Here is a 15,195-nt window from a genome sequence, read left to right on the forward strand (position 1 = left end):
AAGCAATCTTACAAGGACCAAAGTTCCTCCAGTTAGTACCTTCCTCTCACGAAATAGTATCATTGGTCATCAGGGAAAGGAAGGCCGTTGGAAGGACAGTCAGAGCTGCACAGTCAACCTGGAATAGTACTAAGCACAAATCCTGATCAAAAAGGGAACTTCACTGATAAAGATAGAACACTGGTCAAATATCTGCCAGCAACCTCTTTAAACATTCATGCTTTGTAATAAGACCAGGGCTCATTTATCAATAGTCAGCTTCTTTATAGGTCAGGTTTAATGATTGAAATACATATTTATGTTACTCCCTCTCTTTGTTAGTAAGTTCTACTAAGCACCTTCCAGATAGAGAACTAAGCAGGGAGCAGACACTATTCATACCCTGTCCCAGATTTCTTTGGCCTACCTGAGTTCACCAGGAGCTGCAAATAAACAGAGTTCTCAGCACCTGTTAGCTTCCCAACTTAAGCATCCGTGTCTGTCTTCTTTCCTGGCTGAGGATTTTCTGCAGCATGGAAGCCTGGTCTGCCATACACAGTCACAACATGGAGATATGGGGGAGTTCATGCCACCTGAGAAGAACTCAACCAGTGAGGGATGGGATCTGGGAATAAATGCCCCAGCCCCTCCCCTCCCCTCCCCCAGTTCTTGGGATGTCTATCCCACATGGTTTATCAGAGGTTCCCTGGCAAGGTTAAGTTCTGGTTGCCCACAGTGTTAACCTACTTAGGAACACATACTTTATTAGCCTTCTTCTTTATTTATTATTTTTAATTAATTTTTATTAGAGTATAGTTGATTTACAATGTTGTGTTAATTTCTGCTGTACAGCAGAGTGAATCAGTTATACACATATCCACTCTTTTTTAGATTCTATTCCCATATAGGTCATCACAGAGTACTGAGTAGAGTTCTCTGTGCTATACAGTAGGTCCTTATTAGTTATCTATTTTATTTATAGTAGTGTGTATATGTCAATCCCAATCTCCCAATTTATCCCTCTTCCCCCTGCGGCCCCTCCGGTAACTGTAAGTTTGTTTTCTACATCTCTGACTCTATTTCTGTTTTGTAGATAAGTTTATTTGTACCGTTTTTTTAGATTCCACATATAAGCGATATCTGATATTTGTCTCTCTCTCTGTCTGACTTACTTCACTCAGTAGGACAATCTCTAGGTCCATCCACAGCTTTCTTCTTTTCTTTTGTCACTTCCTCACTTGTGCTTCTTGTGCTCACCTCCCAAATAAAGTATTTGCACCCACATCCTCACCTCAGAGTCTGCTTTGAAAGGAGACCAAAGCAAGACAAATCATATTTAGGTCATGTGTCAATTTCTACATTCTTACTTGAAATAAGTTAGAATAATATAAAATAACTATGTCAAGTTCTTAGGTAGAAACTATGAGTGCTCTAAGGGTTGAGAAAATTTTTAAGATTTTTTTAAAGCTTATGAATCAATATTTGGCATTGTAGAAAATACACAAAAATCACATTTCTGATAATCACTGTTATAACCTGACTGTGAAAGATCTATTTTCCCTCTTAACATTTCTCAAATCCAAGTTAAAGATTAAACCCTTTGGAGACCCTTTCATTGAATGAATAAAGAACCTGTCTCCATCATTTCCTTCAATCAATCTTCCTTCTTGAAGATGTGATAATCTTGCAAAAACAAAAAGCAAAGCAAAGTGATTTATTTAAACATGCCTACCAGGTGATCACTGCCTTAGTTGTCTTTTCAGAAATGGTAGCGGCCCAGAGGATTTTCTGTGCTCTAAGCCTGAAATTAGCTCTGGAGAATAAAGAGAAATTTACTTTCCTGGGTTATGAGATTTTGAAGCACAATGAGTAATGTATGGGTACGTGGCCCCTCTGCTAAGCTTGAGAGACAGCTAAGAAAAAATACACTGTTATTATAAAATCTGTGTTTACTGAAGTAAGGGAGGTTCAGAGAAGAATCAAAAGATAACAGCCAACATCTGCAAATGTTTTGTTGTAAATGTGATAAAATTATGAAAACTGTCTGCCCCTTGTTCTGCAAATCTCTAGTATGCAAAGCCTGACACTTGCTTCCAAATGAAGAACTTATCTCCAAGGGTTAGAGATACTTCAGTTCACATGTGGCCACAGGTTTTAATTATGTCTGATTTGTTTTCATCCCCTCACTTGCTTATTGTTTCAAAAATGTCTTTCATTAAAATGCTTTATGCTCCATTCAATACATGAGGTAGGTGTTGGTGTTTATGGACAGACAATCTGTTTTGAAGTAAATGCCAAGTTTGATCAAGATCTATTGCAATTGGTTTCTCATAGCTTTTTATATTTCTTTCTGGGAAGGAACGATTACATTCAGAAATCATGCAAACCTTATTTCAAAGACCCTTATCGTTTCCTGGTGCTGCCCTTTCCCTAAAACCAACTACTGTCCTGAAACTACTGTGGTGTTGGGATAATCGAAGCATATGAAGATGCTTTATTCTATCAGAATCTTAAATGTCTTAAAGACTGCAAATTTGGATATTATCATTATATTCAGATCTGATAATGGTTCACTGTATTACTAGAGATGGAATTTCTTATTTTCTCTGTATCTCTTGTCACAGCCATAAAAGGTGGATAAAACCTATTGCCTTTTCAGTTATACAAAGTCATTTTTATCATCAGCCATTGAAAGCATTTATTAAGTATTGATTTATGAATGGAGCCAAGCTTGGCAGACAGAGGCAGATCATAACTTCTTCTGGAAAGTGGTTAATTTCCTTCAGTGCATCACTATGATAGATGGGATCTCTTTATGGCACACACTGATAATCAAATAATAAACATTTATCTGAATGAATAAGCATAATATTCAGGTGTTTCCATTATGTAGAAATAGTTACTGAATTCATATGGGAATTAGTGAATGAAAAGTCGAGGTACATTTTATGTTTGGACATGATAATGGGAAAACTTGTTTACTCATGCAGTTAATCCATGAAGGCTTTATTGAGTACTTGGGGTTTTTTACTGGTGGGGGGGATACGCGGGCCTCTTACTGTTGTGGCCTCTCCCATTGCAGAGCACAGGCTCTGGACGCGCAGGCTCAGCGGCCATGGCTCACGGGCCCAGCCACTCCGCAGCATGTGGGATCTTCCCGGACCAGGGCACGAACTCGCGTCCCCTGCATCGGCAGGTGGACTCTCAACCACTGTGCCATCAGGGAAGCCCGAGTACTTGGGGTTTTAAAAGCAGTGATGACACTTGGCAGTGATGTGATGAGGCAAAATGGCACTTTTAACTGAAAATGACAATGACCGCTCGACTTCTTTAGCTCAATGAAGTGTTTCTTAGGGTCCAGTGAGTGGCAGGTACACACAGAACAGGGCTTCTAAATTATGAGGGGGCAAACTATTCCAAAGATACTCCTGTTTCAATTTGGAAGTGGGTAGAAGACCAAAGTGAAAGAGAATCCTTTAATTCTGATGTCGTTTTCAACAAATTGAATGAACTTGGTAATACTCCTAAATCCTTGGCAATTCCTGCTGTGCAAATTTATTTCAAAATGAACATGTAACATCAAACCTATAACAAGCAAACGGTTTAAAAATAGGGAGGAAACAACCACGCTGGTGTTTTAATGAAATTAATCTGAATTGTAGGCCAAAAAAAATCTCATTTTGTTTATGGATTCAAACTTTTTAGGAAAAAGAGCTATTTAAAAAAATATTTTGACTACCTTAAAATATGACTTTAAGTCACTACTTGTAACAATAAGATTTTTCTAAGTCTTTGCTAGTTATAAGCATTCTGTAAAATTCAAGGGGCATAAAATTCCATTCAAAGAAGGCAAAGTGTTTATGTGAGAGGGAAACTAAAAAGCCTTCCGTGGAAACATGCAATTTTCAGATAAGAAGAAAAAGTCATGAAAAATGGAGCTTGTACTATATAAAAGGAGTATCATATAATTTTCTTTCTGTGTCATGTGTGAAGAAAGGAACCAGAATCTTGAAAAGGCAACTGAAACCTGATCTCTAATCCCTGTTCTCCAACAGCCTGGACAGGCAGAATAGAGATTTGAGATTCAGACACAGTGTATAGGTAACTTGTCACTAAGTCTTCAAGTCTCTCAGTCACTACTCTTAGTCATCTAAAGGACTGAGTGCAAATTGCTGGAAAAGGCTATTGATTATCAAATATTCCACGTCCATTTCTTTTTACTGCCCCTTCTTTTGGTAGACATTTCTCATAGATTCGTGTATCCACCACCACAATCAGAACACATCGCCCCCCCCCCCCCGAAAATGACCTCATGCTATCCCTTTATAGTCTCACTCTCCTCCCCCTCCCAGCTTCTGTCATCCAGTGATCTGCTTTGTCTTTCCAGAATGTCTTATAATTGGAATCAGGCAGTATGTAACTTTTACAGACTTGCTTTATTCACTTGGCATAATGCCTTTGGGATTCATTGATGTCATTCCATGTTTCAGTAGCTTGTTGCTTTTCATTGCTGAGTAGCATTCCATTGCATAGATATGCCACTGTTTGTTTATCCATTCACCATTTGAGGAACATGTGTGTTGTTTCTGTTTTGGGGCAATTACAAATAGAGCTGCCAAATACATTCATATGCTAGTTTTTGTATGAGCATAAGTTTTCATTTCTCTCGGGTAAATATCAAGGAGTAAGATAGCTGGATCATATAATTAAGTGTATGTTTAACTTTATAAGAAACTGCCAAACCATTTTCCAGAGTGGCTGTGCCATTTTGTATTCCCACTCGCAATGTATGAGCATTCCAGTTGCTCCACACCTTTGCCAGCAGTTGATATTATCAGTATTTTTTTTAACCATTGTAATAGGTATATAGTAGTGTCTCCTCATGGTTTTAATTTGCATTTACCTAATGGATAAAGATGTTAAACATCTTTTCATTTGCTTATTTGCCATCCTTGTATGATCTTTGGTGAAGTGTATGTTCTGGTACTTCGCAACTTAAAAAAAATTTATTGAGATAATTGTATATTCACATGTAGTTGTAAAAAAATTATGTGGAGAGATCCTTTGTACCCTTTACCCAATTTCTACTAATGGTAACAATTTACAAAAGTGTAATATAATATCACAACCAGGATATTGACATTGATACAATCCACCAATCTTATTTAGATTTGTCCAGTTTTACTTATCCTAATTTGTATGTGTATGTATTAAATTCTATACAATTTTATCACCTGTATAGGTTTGTGTATCCATCATCACGGTCAAGATACTGAACAGTTCTGTCACCACAAGGATCCCTCATATTGCCCTTTTATAACCCCACCCACCTCCCTCTTGTGACCCCCTTCCTCAATCCCGACCCCTGGCAACCACTAATATGTCCTACACTTCTAAAATTTTAGCATTTCAAAATGTTATAGAAACCGAATCGTACAGTATATAACCTTTTGGGATTGCTGTCTTATGCTCAGTGTAATCTCCCAGATGTTCATTTGAGTTGTTTTGTGTATCAATGGTTCATTCTTTTTTATTGCTGAGTATGTATATACCACAGTTTGTTTAACCATTCACTCACTGACAGATATCTGGGATGATTCCAGTCTCTGATTGTTACAAGTAAAAGTGCTATTCATGTACAGGTTTTTGTGTGGCCATATTTTCATAATTTTGGGATAAATGCTAAAGAGTACAATTTCTGGGTCATGTGGTAGTTGCATGTTCAGTTGTATAAGAAACTGTCAAACTGTTTCCCAGAGTGCCTGTACCATTTGACATTTCCACCAGCAATTCAGGTAATCCAGTATCTCCACATCCTCACCAGCATTTTGTACTATATCATTTTGTTGTTTTTGTTGTTATTCTGGTAGGTGTATAGTGATACCTCATTTTGGTATTAATTTACATTTCCCTGGCTAACGATGTTGAACATCTTTTCATGTGCTTTTTTGCCATCTGTATAACCTCTTCAGTGAAATGTGTCTTCAAGCCTTTTGTCCATTTTCTAATTGGATTGTTTGTGTTCTTACTGTTGAGTTTGGGTAGTTCTTTATATTCTACATAATAGTCCTTTGTCAGACATGTGGTTGGCAAATATTTTCTCCCAGTCCATGGATTTCATCCTCTTAATATGGCTTTCACAGAGCAAAAGTTTTTAGTTTATTAATTTTTCCTTTTATGGATCATGCTTTGGTATCAGGTCTAAAAAATTCTTTGTGTAGTACTGGATACCAAAGACTTTCTCCTTTTTTTTTCTCTAAAAGTTTTATAGTTTTACATTTAAGTCCATTATCCATTTTAGGTTAATCATTGCATGAGGTATGAAGTTAGGGCAAGGTTCGTTTTTTGCTTATGGAGGGCAAACTGCTCCCACGTGTGTTGAAAAGGTTATTCTTCCTCTATTGAACTGCATTTGCACCTTTGTCAAAAATAGGTTGATTGTGGGACTTCCCCGGTGGTCCAGTGGTTAAGAGTCCGTGTTTCCAATGCAGGGGGTGTGGGCCCGATCCTTGGATGGGGAACTAGGATCCTGCATGCCGCACTGCATGGCCAAAAAGAAAAAAAAAAAGGTTGATTGTACTTGTGTAGAAGCTATATCTGTGTTCTCTACTCTAATCCATTGATCAATGTGTCTCTCTACCAATACCATACTGTCTTGATTACTGGAGCTATATAAGTAAGCCTTAATATTGGGTAAAGTGAGTTCTCGCACTTTATTCTTCTTTATCAAGATTATTTTAACTATTCTAGGACCTGTGCCTTTCCCTATGAATTTTAGAATAAGCCTATTTCTATTAAAAAAAAACTTGCTTGGATTCTGATAGAAATTGTCCTAGCCCAGTATATAAATTAAGAAATAATTGACATCTTTACTATGTTGAGCCTTCTAATGCATAAATATGGTATGCCTCTCCACATATTTAGGTCTTCTTTGATTAGCTTCATCAACATTTTGTAACTGTCAGCATACAGATCCTGTACATGTTTGTCAAATTTATGGGTATAGAGTTGTTTCAAGTATTTCCTTATCATTTTGATGTCTGAAGGGTGTGTAATGATATGCAGTCTTTCATTTCTGATTTAGTTATTTGTGTCTTTTCTCATTTTTCCTTTGTCAAGTCTTGGTAGAGTTTTTTTCAATTTTATTGATCTTTTCAAAGGACTAGCTCTGTATTTTATTAATTTTTCTCTATTGTTATTCTGTTTTCAGTTTCATTGCTTTTTGTTTTTATCGTTCTTTCCTTCCTTTGCTCATTTTTTTTTTTTTTGTGGTACGCGGGCCTCTCACTTATTGTGGCCTCTCCTGTTGCAGAGTACAGGCTCCAGACGTGCAGGCTCAGTGGCCATGGCTCATGGGCCTAGCCGCTCCGCGGCATGGGGGATCTTCCCGGACTGGGGCACGAACCCGTGTTCCCTGCATCGGCAGGTGGACTCTCAACCACTGCGCCACCAGGGGAGCCCCCTTCTGCTCATTTTGAATTTATTTTTCTCTTTGTTTTTTAGGTTCTTGAAGTGGGAATCTTAGATTATTGACTGGAGATGTTTCCTCTTTTCTGATGTACACGTTCAGTGCTATAAATTTCCCTCTTAGCACTGTTTTTGCTATGTCACACAAATTTTGATATGTTGTATTTTCATTTTCATTCAGTACAATGTGTTTTTAAAAATTTCTGCTGAGGTTTATCATTGACCAACAAATTATTTAGGAGCATGGTTTTTAGTGTGGAATTTTTCTGTTATCTGTCTGATATTGATTTATAGTTTGATTTCATTGTGGTCAGAGACACACTGTATGATTTCAGTTCTTTAAATTTGTTCATATTTGTTTAAGGGGCTATCTAGTTTTGCTATCTATTGCCACTTGAAAAGAATGTGGATTCTGCTGTTGTTGGGTGGAGTGTTCAATGTCAAATAGATTCTCTTAGTTGATACTGCCTTTGAGTTATTTTATACCCATGCTGATTTTCTGTTTAATTGTTCAATTAGTTGTTAAGAGAAGGATGGTGATGTCTTCTCATCTTTTGGCTGAGCCTATTACTCCTTTCAGTTCTCTCAGCCTTTGTCTTCACGTATTTTACTGCTGTGTTGTTCGGTGCATACACATTTTACTTTATCTTCTTGGTGGACTGAATTTTTTGTAATTATATAGTGTCCCTTTTTGTCTCTGGTCATTTTTTTTACTCTGAAGTTCTTTTTTTCTGAAATTAATGTAGCCACTCCACTTTGTTTTGATTTATGTTAGCATGATATAACAATCTGTCTATATCATTATATTTGGAGAGTTTCCTGTAGAGAGCATATAGTCATATTTTTTAATCTACTCCACCAATTTCTGTCTTTAATTGGCATATTTAGATCATCTACATTTAATGTAATTATTGAGATGTTAGGGCTCAAATCTGCTGGGTTTTTTTTTCTGTTTATTCTGTGTTTTGTTCCTATTTTCTTTTTCCTACCTTCTTGTGGATTACTTGAACCTGTTTTATAATTCCATTTTGATTCATCTATAGTGATTTTGAGTGTATCTTTTTGCACAGCATCTTTAGTGGCTGCTCTGCATAACTTAGTCTTCTGATGTTGACATTTTACCAGTATGAGTGAAGTATAGAAACCTTGTCTCCTTTTTATGATATGATTGCCTTAAATATTTCCTCCACAGACATCTAGAGCCATATCAGATATTGTTATAATTTTTCCTTCAATCACCAAATGTAATCTAGAAGACTCAAGAGGGGAAGTAAAGTTAATGTATTTACCTATATTTTTTCCTCTTGTGTTCTTTCTTCCTTCTTGGTAATCCAAGATTCTTTCTTTAATGATTTTGTTTCTCTTAATAAAATTTCCTTCAACCATTCCTTTAGGGTAGGTCTGCTGGTGACAAATTCCCTTAGTTTTCCTTCATCTGAGAATGTCTTTATATTTCCTTTGCTCCCGGAGGAATTTTTTTACTGGATATAGGATTGTGGGTTTACAGTTCTTTTAGCACTGGAAAAATGTTGTATCAATTCCTTCTGGCCTCCATGTTTTCTAATGAGAAATCCTCTGTCATTTGAATTGTTGTCCCAACATAGGGAAGTTGTTTCTGTATCACTGATTTCAAGATTGTTTTTCTGTCTTCGGTTTTCAGAAGTTTGACTATGATATGCCTTTACATGAATTTCTTTGTGGTTCGTGCAGCTTCTTGAACCTATAGATTTATGAATTTTGCCAAATTTGGGAAGTTTTCAGCTATTATTTTACCGTTATTTCATAGTTTTTTAGCCCCACCCTTTTCTCCTCTTTTTCTGGGACTTCGATGGCATAAATGTTAGATCTTATTTTATCTTCCAGTAGGTCTCTGAAAGTCTGTTCTTTTTTTTCAGTCTGTTTTCTGTCTGCTGTTTGGATTGTGTAATTTCTGTTGTTCTCTCTTCAAGTTCCGTAATTCTTCTCCGCTTGCCTTACATTCTGCTCTTGAACCCATGTACTGAGTTTTTGTATTTCTAAGTTCTAAAATTTCTAATTGATTCTTCCTTATACTTTCTATTTCTTTACTTAGATCTTCAATTCTTTTGCTGAGGCTTTCTATTTTTTCATTTTAAGTATATTCATAGGTGTGTTTCAGGTATGTTTATAATTGCTTGTTGAAGCAGTTTCATGATGGCTGCTTTAAAATCTTGGTCAGAGAATTTTAATATCTCTGTCATCTTTGCATTGAAATCTATTGGTTGTCTCTTTTATTCAGTTTGAGATCTTCCTGGTTCTTGGAGTAAGTGATTTTTTTCTATTGTCACCTAGACATTTTGCATATTATGTGAGAGTCTGGATCTTATATAAGCCTGTTGTTTTAGCTAGCTTCTTCTGATACGTCAGAGAGGAAGGGAGAACACTGCCTCATTACTGTCAGCTGCAGGTAGAAGTCCGGTTTTCCCAGTTAGCCTTGGCTGATACTTGAGGAGGAGGGAGCTCATCATTACTGCTGGGCAAACTTCTCACTAGGCCTCCACTGATATCTCCCTGGCTAGGATTGGTAGGAGTGCCTTATTACTACTCCCCATATGATGTCCACTGACACCGTGGGGTGGGTGGGCCACCGTCTTACCATTGGGCAGTGTTGTAAATCCCAACTATCCACTAGGCCCCCTCTGATACCACCTAAGTGGAGTGGAGGAGGGGTGCCTCATTGCTACCAGGTGATGGAGGAAGCCCATGCTTGCTGTATGGTTTCCACTGACTCCATGGCTTGGAGTTGTGGTCACTTGTACTGCTTAGTGTGGATGAAAGTCCCAATTCTGTTCTTGACCTTTTCTGACACCACACCTGCAGGGGGTTGTGTTGCCTCATTACAGTCTGATGTCTAGGCTCGGCTCCCTCTTAGTCACTGCTGCTATGGATAGAGGTCAGGCCACAGATTTTTTTCCAGTGATGTTTGGCTGTAGTAGAACAGCTACTAAAAGTTTTCTCTCTTGCTAGACTGCCTCTTTTCTAGTCCTTAGGCTAGAGAGAGTAGGATTTTTTGTTTTTTCTTTTATCTAGAACCATTGGCATTTGCTGGTTCTGTTTCCGTTTCTTTGACTTCTGCTCTTATCTTTCTTATTTCTTGCCTTCTTCTTGCTTTGGGTTTATTTTGCTCTTCTCTTCCTAGTTTCCTGAGGTAGCAACTTATATTATTGAGACTTCTTCTTCATTTCTAATGTAAACACTGTTGCTATAAAATTCCCTCTAAGCTCTGCTCTGGATGCATCCCACAGGTTTTGATACCTTATATTACCATTCAGTTAAAAATATTGTTTCATTTTTTTTGAGACTTCCTGTTTGACCCATGGATTATTACATTTAAAAAAAATTTTTAGGTATTTAAAGATTTTCCTGTTATCTTTTTCATATTGATTTCTAGTTTAATTCCATTATGAGCTAAGATCATATCATATCTTTTAAGCTTTATGGTTTGTTTTAGCACCCAGGATCTCGTCGATCTTGGAGAATATTCCATCTGTACTTTCCCCACATGAACTCGTAAAGGAAAAGAAATAGTTAAAGATATGTAAAAAAGTAACCAAATCATACTCTAGACATACACTAATACATTTTATTTTTATTTTTTTAATTAATTTTTATTTGAGTATTGATTTACAGTGTTGTGTTCGTTTCTGCTATACAGCAAAATGAGTCAGTTATACATAAACACTTATCCACTCTTTTTTATATTCTTTTCCCATATAGGTCATTACAGAGTATTGAGTAGAGTTCCCTGTGCTATACAGTAGGTCCTTATTAGTTATTTATTTTATATCTAGTAGTTAATCCCAGTCTCCTAATTTACCACCCCACTTTGCCTTTGGTAACCATAAGTTTGTTTTCTACATCTGTGACTCTATTTCTGTTTTGTAGATAAGTTCATTTGTACCATTTTTTTAGATTCCACATATGAGCGATATTATATGATATTTGTCTTTCTCTGTGTGACTTACTTCACTCAGTAGGACAATCTCTAGGTACATCCATGTTGCTGCAACTAACAAATTTTATTTAAAACATTTTCCAATGGTAATGCTGTTACATTTGGCTACTTTAAAGAAATTATGCTTAGAAACCAAGGAAGAGAACATTTCTAATTAAATGATAGAGCCAAGAGACTGAGCTCTAGGATCTCTTCACAGAAAATGCCTATAGCCTTTGCTTCCAACTAGGCCCCCTGACCATAGTATATCACTACCACCTGGGTACAAATACTGTTTAAAATCATAAAGTGGAAAGTGAATATGATTGTGAATATCACTATTCTACCCTTCTTGAACATCTTTTTGTGAAAGGAATTTAATTTTTTATAATATATTTTTGTTGTACAATTAAAGAGGATAGTTACAACATTTTTATGGACTCCAATATATATGTTATAAAACTGTATATTTGCAAGAGTAACTATTGTTATGTTATTATTGGTAATTATACCAATAAATTATAAAACAATTTTTACTAAATTGTTAGTAAGCAATTAGTAAACAATTGTTAGTGAACAATTCTCAGTCAATTGCAGTAAAACATTGTTTAATTGCCCTCCTCAAAGCACAGATAAGCAGCCTTCCTGTTCATTTTAGGAGATAAAGGGCTTCATGTGCCATTTTGGCATTGAATAGTCACTCATAGCAACCAAGCTGTCTTGGTTACTGTTTTGAAAACAGACATGAGTCTCTAATTATGTCACAGTTGATTCCTGTCCAGAAGGCTATCTGTTATGTCTGCCTCCTTATATATATGCCTTGTTATTTTGGCCAGCAGGAAATAACTTCTTCATGACACAAGGCAGCATCAGTCACAACCTTTCCTAAAAACAACTAATGTCAAGAGGAAGAAGAGGAGTACAAAAAGAAAAAGGATGCTGCAGAGGCTTTGAGAAGCAGCCTGCTTTTTGATATGTGCCTCTTGTGTGCTGAATTGTGTTCCCCCAAAATTCGTATATTGAAAACCTAACCCCCAGTACCTCAGAACTTGACCTTATTTGGAGATAGAGGCTTTACAGAGATGAAGTTAAAAAGATGTCATTAGGGTAGGCCGCAATCCAATATGACTGGTGTCCTTATAAAAAGAAGAAATTTAGATACAGAGACAGACATACATAGAGGGAAGATAATGTGAAGACACAGAGAGATGACAGCCATCTACAAGCCAAGGAGAGAGGCCTGGAACAGATCCTTCCCTCACAGCCCTCAGAAGGAACCGACCCCACTAGAATTTTGATTTCAGACTTGCTTCTAGAACCGTTAGAGAATGAATTTCTGTTATTTAAGCCTCCCAATTTGTGGTACTTTTTTCCAGCAGCCCTCGCAAACTAATACAGTGCCAAAAAGCACAAAAGCTACAGCAGTAGGTTTCCAGCCAAATACCATTATGGGAGTGTGGTTCAGCACATTTAGTTTTCTGTGGTCATTTGAGAAAAAGAAGCCACAGAGAAGTTGCTGAAAAGATTTCTATGTAGTTTTTCTCTTTCAGAGTTGGATAAGATTGTGAACTGAATAACAACTTACCCATCTGAGATAGTATGCCCTGCAGCCCTTTTCCAATGGCAAATGAGAGTCCCTCTGATAATATAACTCCCAGATGTTTTTTCTTATTCTAACCTCTTATGTCTATTCAGTAAATTAATCAGTTGAAGTTCAAAGGATTTCCCAAGTTGAATACCTTCAACCTTAAGAAAGGCAATAAGCCCACGCAACTTTTGTGAGACTTGACACGTGTCCCTCACCAAACTTTATGTTACACAGGAGTATTTGTTGCTTTAAACAATGGAGAAAGAAGGAAGAAACCAAAGTGCTGAGGATCTCTATATAGCCCATGTCTCTGGGTGAGGATAGAGTTAGCTTGTACCTGGACTGGGATAGCTCTATGCTTGTCTCCAGGGTTGCCTGAAAGTCTGGCACCGACCCTTGGTTAAGATAAGGATGAAATGTACTAGCTAAAGATTTATAATGTGCTTCTTAAAGTTCGAAATTCCCTTGGAGACATTCTATACTGGCTTTTCTGCGTCAGTTAGGGATCTATAGATTGATGGTTTGTACCTGGTTTTGCCATTTACACAGTCTCGTTTTAGTTGTGACCAGTGGTATGTTAAAGACCCTTCAGTAAACTAGTATCTTGGCTTCCTTGAAACCAAGATACCTTGCACATATCTTTGTGGTCCATAATTTGAATGCAAAGCACATCTTCTGTAACTGAGAGAACTCTAGGAGGTGCTCCTGGACATAACAAACCCCTCAATGACTGACTATACTTTCTTTCTCCTGCTATACTTATCTTTATTAAAGCCTTAGGTGTGAAATGTTCTAAGTCCTTTCAGTTGTCGGGCCCTGTGTGATTGTTATACCCTTGAACCCTAGACTCAAGGCTGAGACTTTGGGCCCCTCCTAAAATTTACCTTAAAAGGTAAAGCAAGCCCTAGTCCTGGAGACCAAATATTGCAAAGAAACTGATGAAGCAGTAGGGGCCCCAATCTTTGTTGAGTTTTAAGGCAAACTCACGGCGTGGATAAGAGGTCATAAAGATGTCTGTGGAATCCTGGATCTTGGTTCTAGATGTAAGTGGAGAGAAATTGAAGAGGAGCATAGGCATAGAATAGATACTACTGGGTCATCAGATCCCACCTCTGTCAGGAATAAAACTCTGGCTGGCGGGGGGTTGAGCCTGCAGGTGAAATTAAAATGGGGTCTGACAGCGGTTTCTTCTGGTTCACATGACTTCTGTTCTTCCAGAGACTGTCTCTAGGGCCAAAAACATTATAGAATATAAGGGAATAAAAGCTACAGCATAATGAAAATTGCAAAATTAAATCAAGGTCATCTGCCAAAGACACACATTCTAAATAGCCATTAAATCTACTGCCTTCCATAACCTATTTGTTTTGAGTGTTGTTGGATTAGTCAGAGACAGCTTTATATTCCTGGCACTATAAAGGCTATAAATAGAATCTCTGTCATAAAGCATATGTGAATAGAGGAGTTAGTTATGAAGTATAAGAGAAGAACAGAAACATTTACACATAGAAAAAAGCCTTGTAACTGTAATCAGAATAAAGAAAGGGAATAAGCACCAAGAGAATGTCTAACATTAGAGAAGTGGTTTAATAAATTATGATACATCAAAATGATGGAATATTATGTAGGCATTAAAATGATAATTAAGATTATGTAGAAACATAAACAAGATGTTCGATATAACGTTAAGTAAAACCAGGAGAATACAAAGTGGCGTATAAAAATATGAGAGAGCTGAAGGGAATATATTAAAACAGTAGATTACCATAACTGGGAGTGGACCATTTGATTTTTTTGGTTTAAAAAATTTTTTTTAACATCTTTATTGGAGTATAATTGCTTTACAATTGTGTGTTAGTTTCTACTTTATAGCAGAGTGAATCAGCTATACGTATACATATATCCCCATATCTCCTCCCTCTTGCATCTCCCTCCCATCCTCCCTATCCCACCCCTCTAGGTGGTCACAAAGCACCGCGCTGATCTCCCTGTGCTATGCGGCTGCTTCCCACTAGCTATCTATTTTACATTTGGTAGTGTATATATGTCCATGCCACTCTCTCACTTCGTCCCAGCTTCCCCTTCCCCCTCCCCGTGTCCTCAAGTCCATTCTCTACGTCTGCGTCTTTATTCCTGTCCTGCCCCTAGGTTCTTCAGAACCATTTTTTTTTTTTAACAATAGCCAGGGCATGGAAGCATCGCATGCCCA

Source organism: Mesoplodon bidens (assembly GCF_964165515.1).
Source record: "Mesoplodon bidens genome assembly, chromosome: X".
In the NCBI taxonomy this organism is placed as follows: Eukaryota; Metazoa; Chordata; class Mammalia; order Artiodactyla; family Ziphiidae; genus Mesoplodon; species Mesoplodon bidens.